Here is a 10,719-nt window from a genome sequence, read left to right on the forward strand (position 1 = left end):
GTTATTATTGTCAATTTTGAATTAGTTGTTGGAATTAGTTGTTAGCAAAACTTGAGTGGCTTGTTGTTTATACAAAGTGAACTTGTTCCATTAAATATATATTGTTAATTTTTCAAATTTATTAAATTTTAAATTTGTTGTTATTAATAATGAATTAATTATTGTTAAAACTCAAATTGTTTGTTGTTTATGTAAGATGAACACTTGTTCTATTAAATTTATGCTATCTATTTTTTAATTTTGTTAAATTTTGAATGTATTATTATTATTATTAAATTAATTATTATCAAAACTCAAAACTTTAGAAATAATTTTATCATTTTCTATAAAAACTTATTTTCTACCTAAGACCAAAGGGGTACAATGAAAAATCTTAGGGCCTTCCTTAACATAAAATATCTCCAATAGTTCTTTTGGTGATATTTTCCCTAAATCATTTATTTTTTTAATTTCAAAATCTTAAATCTACATTACATATTAGTATTAGATTTTACAGAATATGTTATTAATTTTTAATTTAAAAAAAGGTGATTATACCATATTAAAAACAAAATTAATGTGAATCTCAAATCCACCTTGGTTTGGAAACTAGAATTGTATAAATTGGATCTAAGCAAAGGGAGGGAGAGGGGGTACCCGACAAGTAAAAGTGAGATTAATTAGTAAAGAGGTGGTTCATAACTTATAAAATTATAGGATTAAATTTTATAATTTTATATATTGATATTTAGAGTAACTTATGGTTCAAGTTGTGGATTGTGGAATTAATTAAGAAAGGAGAACGCAATCCCGAGCCATAGAAAAATTAGAAAAGGGGAGCAGTTGGATGAGGATGCACGTGAATTGTGGGCGTCTTAGAATGTAGATCCTCTCAGTCTCGTGCAACTGTGCCCTTCATTCTCTGCCTTGTCGAAATCTCACTCGTCCAAGCAATCCAAAGGTTCCCACAAAAAACTCGTTCAACCCTCCCCCCCGCCTAAAAACCTTTTTGTTTTCTTTTACCTGAGTTCATCCACCCTTGAAACTAGGGATATTCATGAGATGGATCAGAACATCTCGAACCTATCTCTCGTCCCAAAAAAAAAAAAATTAAAATTAAAATTTTATTTCCTGCTCTGTCCCATCTCAATAAATCAAATAATTTTAAAAAAAATTAAACAATAATATTTATTAAAATTTTAAATTATATAATTTATTAAATTTAAAATCAAAACAACACAAATACATAAATCATAACAATTTAAAGTTAATTGTTAAATTTTATTAATTATAACTACACATTATGATAGCAATTACAAGTAATTTTTAGGCTATAAAAGTGGCAACAACAAGTAAGTTAAGCACAATATTAAATCATTATTTTCTATTAAATAGATAGATATAAAAATAAATTGCATTAATATAATTAATATATTATAAAAAAAGATATTATCTTATTTATTCTATGTCATTAAAATTATTAATATAAAAAAATTTAGTTTTAAATAAGAATTGCGCGTATTGAAGTTATAATTGATATAATTAATATAAGTATAAATTATATTACTATAATTAATGTATATTTTTAAAATAAAAAATAATATATATATATATATATATAATATTCAAGACAGGACGGGACATCTCAATGGTAATCCCATATCCCATTCCATCCTTCGAAGTTCCATTCCTGTGTCTTCTCAATGCATCTTGCTTATTCATCTCTTAAAGTTACGCTATTTAAATAGAAATTCATCATAAAACAAGGGATGGATACACAATAGTCAACATTAGGGGGGATATCAAATAAGATGGGACACAGGGCCAAAATCATTTTCATCAGTTTTTATAAAAAATTTTTGATAATTTTCAAAGGGAGGTAGAAATTAGGTAGAATGACACCTAAGGTCCCAAATCAAAGAAATTTATACATAAGACCCAATACATTCTAAATTTATTCGGTAGGTTAAAAGCCTTATATCCAAATATATTTTTGAGTGAAAAGACTCATTTGTTCCTCGTTTGAAATGTATGAGTTTCCCAATTGTATATGCAACAGAATATTCATATATAACATAACAAGGTTCATACATTAATAGCACAATATATGTTCACTGTATATAGTTCATGTGATTTAGTTGAACAATAATGTACAAATTTTCCAAATGTATGAACAACAAAATGTCCATATATAACATGACAAAATCCATATATTAACCGTAACATCCCAAAATTTAAAATAAGAATTAATTAAAATAATTAATAGAGTTTAATTAGCTAAATTAAGGCTATTAGAAGTTATTTAGAGTGGACAGGTGACCATTGGGTCTAATGGACCCAATATGGGACTTAAATCTGACTCTAAAAGGTGATTGGGCCACCTTGAGGCCAACTTATGGGCTAAAATTAAGGTTCTTGTATATGGCACAATGTGTCGTAGTGGATGTAATGGAAATTTAAATTCCAAAATTGGCATTTTTGCTCAAAAAACATAAAAGAAAATAGGAGAGTGAGTGAGAAGGGCTGGAGCTTTGTTAGTGTTAGCTTTGGACGTCACTTTAGAGTGGTTTTAGGCCACCAAATCATTGGCTAAGATTTCTCACCTTCATTCTCACCTTCTTTATTCATTTTCCTCACGGTTTTATGGGTTTAGGAGCTATGTTTGAAAATAAATGGAAGTTCCAACCATTCATATGACTCCAACAAAGTCCAAGGATAATTGTTTAAGTTCTTAATTATTTGGTTTTGTTAATGGATATGGTTAATAGTGTTAAAGAGGGGTTTGAGATTCCAACAAAATCCAAGGATAGTTGTTTAAGTTCCTAATTATTGGGTTATGTTAATGGATATGGTCAGTTAAAAAGGGGTTTGAGATTAATCTTAACACTAATTAATCAAGTTTAAACTAATTTTATTGTTTACAAAGTGTTGTTTAAGCTAAATGAAAGTTAAATAAGCTAATAGAAGTGAGAAACTAGATTGTTTATAATTAATGTCATCAACAAGGATCTTAGGTCTTAATTGTGATTAAGGGCTAATTAATGATAATAGAAACTAATATGTATATTGACCGCTTTAAGAGTGTTTGTGCTCGTTTGAGGCTCTTTTAAAATCCAAATTATATTCTTGGGGTGGCAACCCAAAGGTTAATGTAACTAAGAGTTAAGTTCTTATAAATGTTTGATGTTTGCATTTTATGATTTATGTATGATTGATATATAATAATATGTGGAATTTAAATGAGCATTTTTTCCTTGATAAATGAGATTAAGTGAATGAGTTACCATATTGGGCATATGTATATTATAATGGTGATTAAGTGTTACAATGTCATAAATGATGATGTGAACATGGCTTAATAAGTATAGAATATATATGAGTATGAGTTACTTGTATGAATAATTTTGGTCAATCTTTAGACGCAAGCAGTTATTTCAATGAATGATTCAATATATGTGGTATGATGTCAAGTATGGCTATAATTGCTTGGTTATATGAACATGAGTATGAGAATGAGCTTGGTACAAGTTAAATATATTGAATATTATAGTATGTCATTAAGTATGTGGTAAATTGCATGATTATTGATGGGTAAGAGTTTACTCAAATGAGTATAAGGTGTTGTGAAAATTCACATGGTGTAGCTCCTACCAAAGTTTGCACATGGCATAATTGATGAAAAGGTGCTTGGCATTGTCATTGTCCTGCTTGGGAAATGGCATGGGCAGGCATGACACCTAGTATCATTGGTTTCTTGTGGGAGACAATGTGGGACTAGCAACAATGACACCCTTGAGTTTTCTAAAAAAAGGGGAAATCTATAGTTTGATAGTAAGTACAGAAACCTTTGTCCTGAGAACCCTTTATAATTGAAGAACGGGTCTAATTTGGTCACACAGCCTGGTCCTATTTGATAATAGGTTTAAAGGGCAAAAATGCCCTGAAACTTTTTCTCTAAAGGTGCTTGGTATCTTAAACTTGTTTGAAGTATTTTTTCCTTGAAAGTTTAAAAACAGAGTATTTTCGCCACACCGTTAAAAATATCTAACATTGATCGTTAAACTCAAGTTTGACTAAGGATCTTTTTGTATTTTTTCCCTCTTTCCATTTAACCATAATTGACTTATAGTTTAGGATGCCAGCTCGATCATATGAATTTTGTTTTCACATATCTCCACACACTCAAGGTGAACTCCTACCTACTACTATGATCATCTCACTTTTATATGAATCTAGTCATACCTACACATTTTCATACTCTTATATATATATAACCCTAACTTCTTTTTAAAATCATTTGTAAATACCTCAATAAGTTTATTAACCTCTATTTCATTGTCAAAATATGCAAGTTACAAAACATGTCAATTTATACATAAAATTATATAATCACATTCACTTATAAATAGTTAAATTAATTAATAAATATAATAAATTATCTAATTATCTCAACCCTTCTATACTTTAGAAATGTGCCCATCGTGTTATTCAAATCCTTAATTTCTATTTTTTTTTGTTAAACAAATGTACAAACCATGCCAACCTTTATAAATTAACATTATAAGTCAATTATCGGATTGACTAAAAGTACTAATTGTTACAATTAAATATCCAAACACTCTCAGTTAACCATTTTAAGTTCTCATCACCCTATTAAATCTTCTTACCACTTCTATCCTCCCCAACACACCCTTTACCAAATTTTCATCCTTTTTGATCTATTTAATTTGATTAAATTAAGCTTATAATTTCAAAGTTTAACAGTTAACTTCTAAACCAGCCTTAAAGGTTTAATTTAATTCTGATGAGTTTTTTATGTTACAAAAAGGTAAGAAAAAAACTCTTGAAACTTCTCAATGCAATTTCTCCATAATTCAAACTAAGAGAAATTAGTATAGAATAATAGCTTAGAGCAATACGAAACTTACCTAATAAGTGATAGATTAGAAATATTCCTAGTTGGTTGTAAAGCCTTGCCCTCATAGAACACATGTTCTTCTCTTCTCCACCATGCCTCTTATTCTCTTTTCTTCTTTATTCTGTGAGCTAACTCATGTTTGACTAAAACAAATTTTGTGCCATACGCTATAATTTGTGGCATTATGAAGAAAATCTCACTGTACTTGCGCGCTTCACTTTAAACCAACATTCTCTTACCTGATTCTATCCATTCAACAACCTAAAAAGTCAAAATCTCATTTTGCCATCGAAAATCTTGATCATCTAATTATTCCACTAAATTACTAATTAGTTTTCAGGATTAAAATTTTGAGATGTTATGCTTAGCATGTATCATCAAGATACATGTTTAAGATATATAAATGTTTAGTTGTGACTCCTTTTATGCAGCTCTTAATTGCCACTCAATCATGTGCTTGAATTTATGTGCTTCGTTGCTGAGATAATTATATCTCACCCTTGTGGTTTAATACTTTTTAGGTGACATTCAAGCTAAGGGCAAAGGGAAAGCCAACAAAGTTAGAAACACTCAATTAACTGGAAATGTCACTGTTATTTTAATGTGTAATTGAATAGATTATTTCTAACATTAGCTGTTTTGTTTGTTTAGAACTACTTATCACTTGCTTGTAGCCTAGCACCTTAACTTAAGCATTTTGGGTATTGGCTTAATTTGTTTTAGTATTGGATCATTTGTGCAAGTATGTGATTTATATTTAAATGATGTTTAAAAGGGGTTCTTTTATACCTACCTTCTATTTACCATTGTGCTTGGGAAGTGCAGTATAATATTTAAATATCTAATGATGTATGAATGTCTACAACATATTTATCTAGTGGTCTAATGGCTCCTTTAATCCCCTTCTAAGCCTTATATAAGGTCTACTAGATCTAATGGCCAACCAATTATTTTAATTAACCTAATAAAGACCTCAATTAATTAGTTAAACCCCTTAATTAATTTAATTAATCTCATTTTAAATTTTAGGATGTTGCATGAGATATCAAATCTCAATAACTAGATGCATAAATTTAAGCATATATAAGAATGGAAATTATAAAAGCAGTATACAAAATTCACAATGTAACCACAATAATTGTAACATTCTAAAAATTTTAAGACTTGAATTTATTTTAAAAAAATAAAATAAAATATCTATACTTAAATTAAAATTTAGAATAATTTAATCGAGGTCCAGAGTTTGAATTTTTTTAGTAAAAGTTTGGTTTTATTTGATTTTTAACTATAGGAAAATTGTCAAAGTTGACCCGGGCTTTTGTGTTATAATAAAAAATGTTGGGCCCTTTATTATAATTTTTTTCAAAGTCTAATATCAGAAATTTAAGAGGAAAAAAGAACACAGAAATGAAATGAAACAAAGAAAAAGGAAAGAAATGAATGGGAGAGAGGAAGAAGAGAGGAGAAAGAGGGGGAGCCAGGCTTAAATTAAGAGATTTTGCGACCGTTGCGAGTTCGATTACATGATAGGTAAACTCCCTACTTCAATCCTCTTCCTTCCCTCTTGATTTTCTTCAATTTTTGAAAGAGAAAATTTCTAAATTTTAATCCCAAAGGCTTTATTCTAATAAGCTTTTGTTTCTTTAGATCATAGGGAGAATGTTTTGAGTTTCTATATAGTGATCTAATATTTTGAGTAGATAATTAGATGAAAAGAGGTGTTTTAGGCACAAATTAAATCTTGAGAGATTGGGTTTTTCTCCTCAATAGTTTAAGCCTATTGATTTAATTATAATTTTGCTATTTGAGCCCAATAAGATTTAAATTAAGGTTTAATTTTCATTATAAGGGCTAATTGTGAAAGTTGGTGACACTAAGCGAAGGTTTTAATTGATTAAAAAAATATATGAATTGGAAATTAGCCTAGTGATGGCTAATAAATGGTTTTGGTAGTTAAGAAGTATTATGTGAATAGTTGGTTTAATACATGGACCATTGGGATGGATTATGGCTGCCCAAGTTGTGTGGCATGAGTTATAGTCTTCATTAATGCTATTTGTCATGATAAGTGATGTGGATCACTTATATGTTGTAGGAAATTGTTGGTGAAACTTATTGAGAAGTTAAGGAACAAGCCAAGTCCTATTTTATACAAGAGGAACCTTTTTGGTACCAAAGGGTTAAGGTAATAGGGAAATTTATATTTCTTATTGCTTTGTTTACCTATTTTTAAGTAGATAATATTATCTAGCATGCATTACATGTTTTAAATAATTGAATGCAAATAAAATGTGTTTTAGAAGGGTTTATGGGGTATTGATTTAATAATAATGCATCTATGTTTACTATCTATTTAATATTGATGTTACTTATAGAAATAAGATTATTAGCAAGCATTATAATTATAAAAAATAAGGAGTTGCACTTAGGAAAGTGCAACTAGGTTTGGTACCTTAGATAGGCTCAGGAACCGCTTAAGGGATGAATTATGAGTGTCATACTACCTTGAGTGTTGAAGTGGTCAATACTTGAGAAAGGTAGAAAAGGGTAGGAGGTATGATCTTGGTGGGAGTTCACCAATGGGGAGACGTGGTCTTGTGATATTCTATGGCTCACTATCAGTACTCAGTGTTGCCTTTTGTATTGTGGGCTCAATAAACTAAAGTGGTTAGTGGATTGAGTATTCAACACCCCTCAGTGGGAGAGAAAATCCGGCATATGAAGTATGAGGTTGAGTGTCTAGGCCAAGGTAGCCGTCACATGGAGAGTAAGTCAGGCTGTCTTTGGAAAAGAGTTAGCTTTGACTGCTCAGGATTTACATTGAAGGGGCACAGATGGTTCGGTGGATTAGATCATGCCTTGGTTTATATGTTGTGCCTGCGGAGGTACAGTGGGTATAAGGTTTACCTACAAGTTAAAGAGTGCCAAAGGGCATTTTATTGATCAGGAAAGACTATATCGGCCTATCTCATGCATTCAAGCATTTTAATTGGTCAATTATATATTATTTTGAATCTATTATTTATTTACTTGACCATGACTTTCTTTATAATAAGGAATATTGATTTCTTTGTTACTGAGACTGTGGTTGTCTTACCCCTTTCTTTTCAATATTTCCAGGTCCAGGTGAAAGAACCAGTGGAGGACGAGGAAAGGAGCAGAGCTAGAGGTTGTTTGTGAATTATAAAGAACTGCAACCCCTTTCTTTTGAGCAAATTTATTGTAATATATTTAGGATTAGGGTGCCAGTAGGATATGATTATGTATATGTGTGTGAGTATGTGTGGATTGTATGGCTTGTGTATAAATTTTTGTTTGCTTGTATACTTGTGGCTATGAAACTTGGCTATGGTATGTGGTTTTGATGAATTTATTTAGTAGACCAAGTTTCCACTACAAGCAAATATTTATTTTGGTATATATGTGATTCCACAAGCAAATGCAAAGTGGTTGCATTGCAAATGGTATGCTATGGGCAAACATACACCTTAGATAGAGAAAGTGGGTACATGGGCCCCACAGAGATCTCTGAGTTAAGTGAAAATATTTAGCGTGTGTATTCATATGTGTATATGATATTTAGAATAGTTTTTGGCCACTCTTGTGTGATTTGTACATTTTGGGGGTTTAGGGTCCATTTTGAAAAATGGCACTGGGTGGTCAAATTTTGGTATAAAGGATTTTTCTATCATTTAAATGTTCTATCAAGTGTTTTTAGTCCTATTTGACATTTCCAAAGTGTTCCCACAAGTTTGTGACCATTAGGATGAGATTTAGACAATTTTGAAAATGGTTTTTATCGAAAAACTGTACTTTTGCATTTGGGTGTCTAAATTTTAATCCGACCGTTGGATTTCTCTAAAATTTAGATCACAAGTAAAACCTTTTATAACCTTTGTGTGGACTTTGGAATCATGTCAATCAGATACTGGATGAAGAAATGGTGCACTCTAAAATTTGGTCCGGAAGAGTTGTCATGACAGTACTTTTGCTATCATGACAGCAACATTGATAATGTTGCAACATGCACGAAATTCAATTCGTCCGTTAGATCTTTTTAAAATTTGGTATGCTAATAGTACTATTTAAAAGTGACATGTGGACTTTGGAATTGCTCTGATCGAAGGTCGGATGATAAAATGGTGCACCTCAAAAGTTAGTCGGAGGTGCTGTCATGACAGCTAGATAGTAAAAATAACCAAACTTTTAACATGTCTTATTTTTAATCTGACCATTATATCTTTTTAAAATTTGGTATGCTTATAGTACCCTTTGAATGTGATGTGTGAGTTTTAAAATTACTTCAATCGGAGGCCAGATGGTGAATCGGCACCTCTCAAAAGTTTGCCCAGGAGGGCTGTCATGACAACAAAATTAATGCTGTCATGACATCAATTAACTGTCCCTGTTTGTCTTATTTGCTTCTGTGCGCTACATATTAATTCTTTATACTTTTTTAAGAGGTTTTATACGTGTGTTTTGCTATTATATAAATTGTTATTGATTTAAATGATTTGTTTTTAAAGTTAGTTTTAGGATTAACTTCTTAACCACACTTAGTTTATTTGAATTGTGTAATTTTTAGATAACACTCGAGGCAAGTGTTACAATAAGTACTCAAGCATGAATGTGACAGTTTTACATGACACATGATCATGCATCCATTCTTATTACTCTTTCCTTATATCCTCTAGCTGAATCTATGGACTACTATTATAATAAGATTAATCCACATGACCTAATTAACCTTGGTCTCTAGTTGTGAGGGTTTACCTGACCAAGGCACTTGCACTCACTTTTGAACCATGGATTCCTCCTTCTTTGAACCTTAGAGGTGTTATAATTGCCTGACCCATTAATCATAATTGGTGATATTGAGCATGTGCCTAACCTATGCCACAACCTTTCAAACGATGGCAATACTTAGCAACATTAATCATAATTGGCTAACCATTGATCATTACTCTTAATGAAGGCATCACCATATAGATTTCATGTTGGAAATAAAATCCAACATATGGGGCCACATATGTGTATATTAAAAATGTGTGGCCATTATTTAGTTAAGTCTAAATAAAATGATATATTTAGATTTAAGGTCAAAGGTTTAGGGATATAATTGTGATGTGATAAATATGTAGAGATCAAGGTGATATTTATGATTTGTTTAGGAGCCAAATCACAAATATCACGAACCTATTAATTTTATAAATAGGGGTTGTGGTCATAGTTTAGCTAGTTAGAAGAAACGTTCTCCAGTCCCTCTTCTTGAAAACATACAAAGTTTTCACCGATGACAAATCCAGAAAACAAACCTTAAAAACATGATGATGTATTCAGGTATGCTTTCGTGTTCTATTTCTACTTTTGAGTTTTGATATAGGAATGATCTTATGGGCTTATATAGATTTGACTCTGCCTTCATATTCTTCTACTATTACAATCAAACCTATCATTTCATACTCCCTTCTCTGATAAGTGAACTCCCACCTAACCATAGTCATGCAACTCAAGTCACGCTCTTATGATGTTATCACATATATGCATTCATGATCATAATTAATAAGGCGGATTTCACCTCATCATACTTAGTAAAAATCCCAAGTCATACATTCCTGATATGCCAATGTTCGTGATCATACTTAACACAGCACAACCATCATGTCAAGTTCAGTACATCAAAAAGAGAGCATTAATCTAACAACTTATGCTGCAGCTCTACTTTCAATAGAGCATAATATTTCAAGACAAGTATATGATATACATCAACATACCTTTTTAACTCCCCATGCCATATTATCAACAAGCAATCCATGTAAATC

The sequence above is a fragment of the Prosopis cineraria genome, unplaced genomic scaffold (assembly GCF_029017545.1).
Source record: "Prosopis cineraria cultivar Desert tree isolate PC_DT_omini unplaced genomic scaffold, ASM2901754v1 PC3, whole genome shotgun sequence".
Taxonomy (NCBI): Eukaryota; Viridiplantae; Streptophyta; class Magnoliopsida; order Fabales; family Fabaceae; genus Prosopis; species Prosopis cineraria.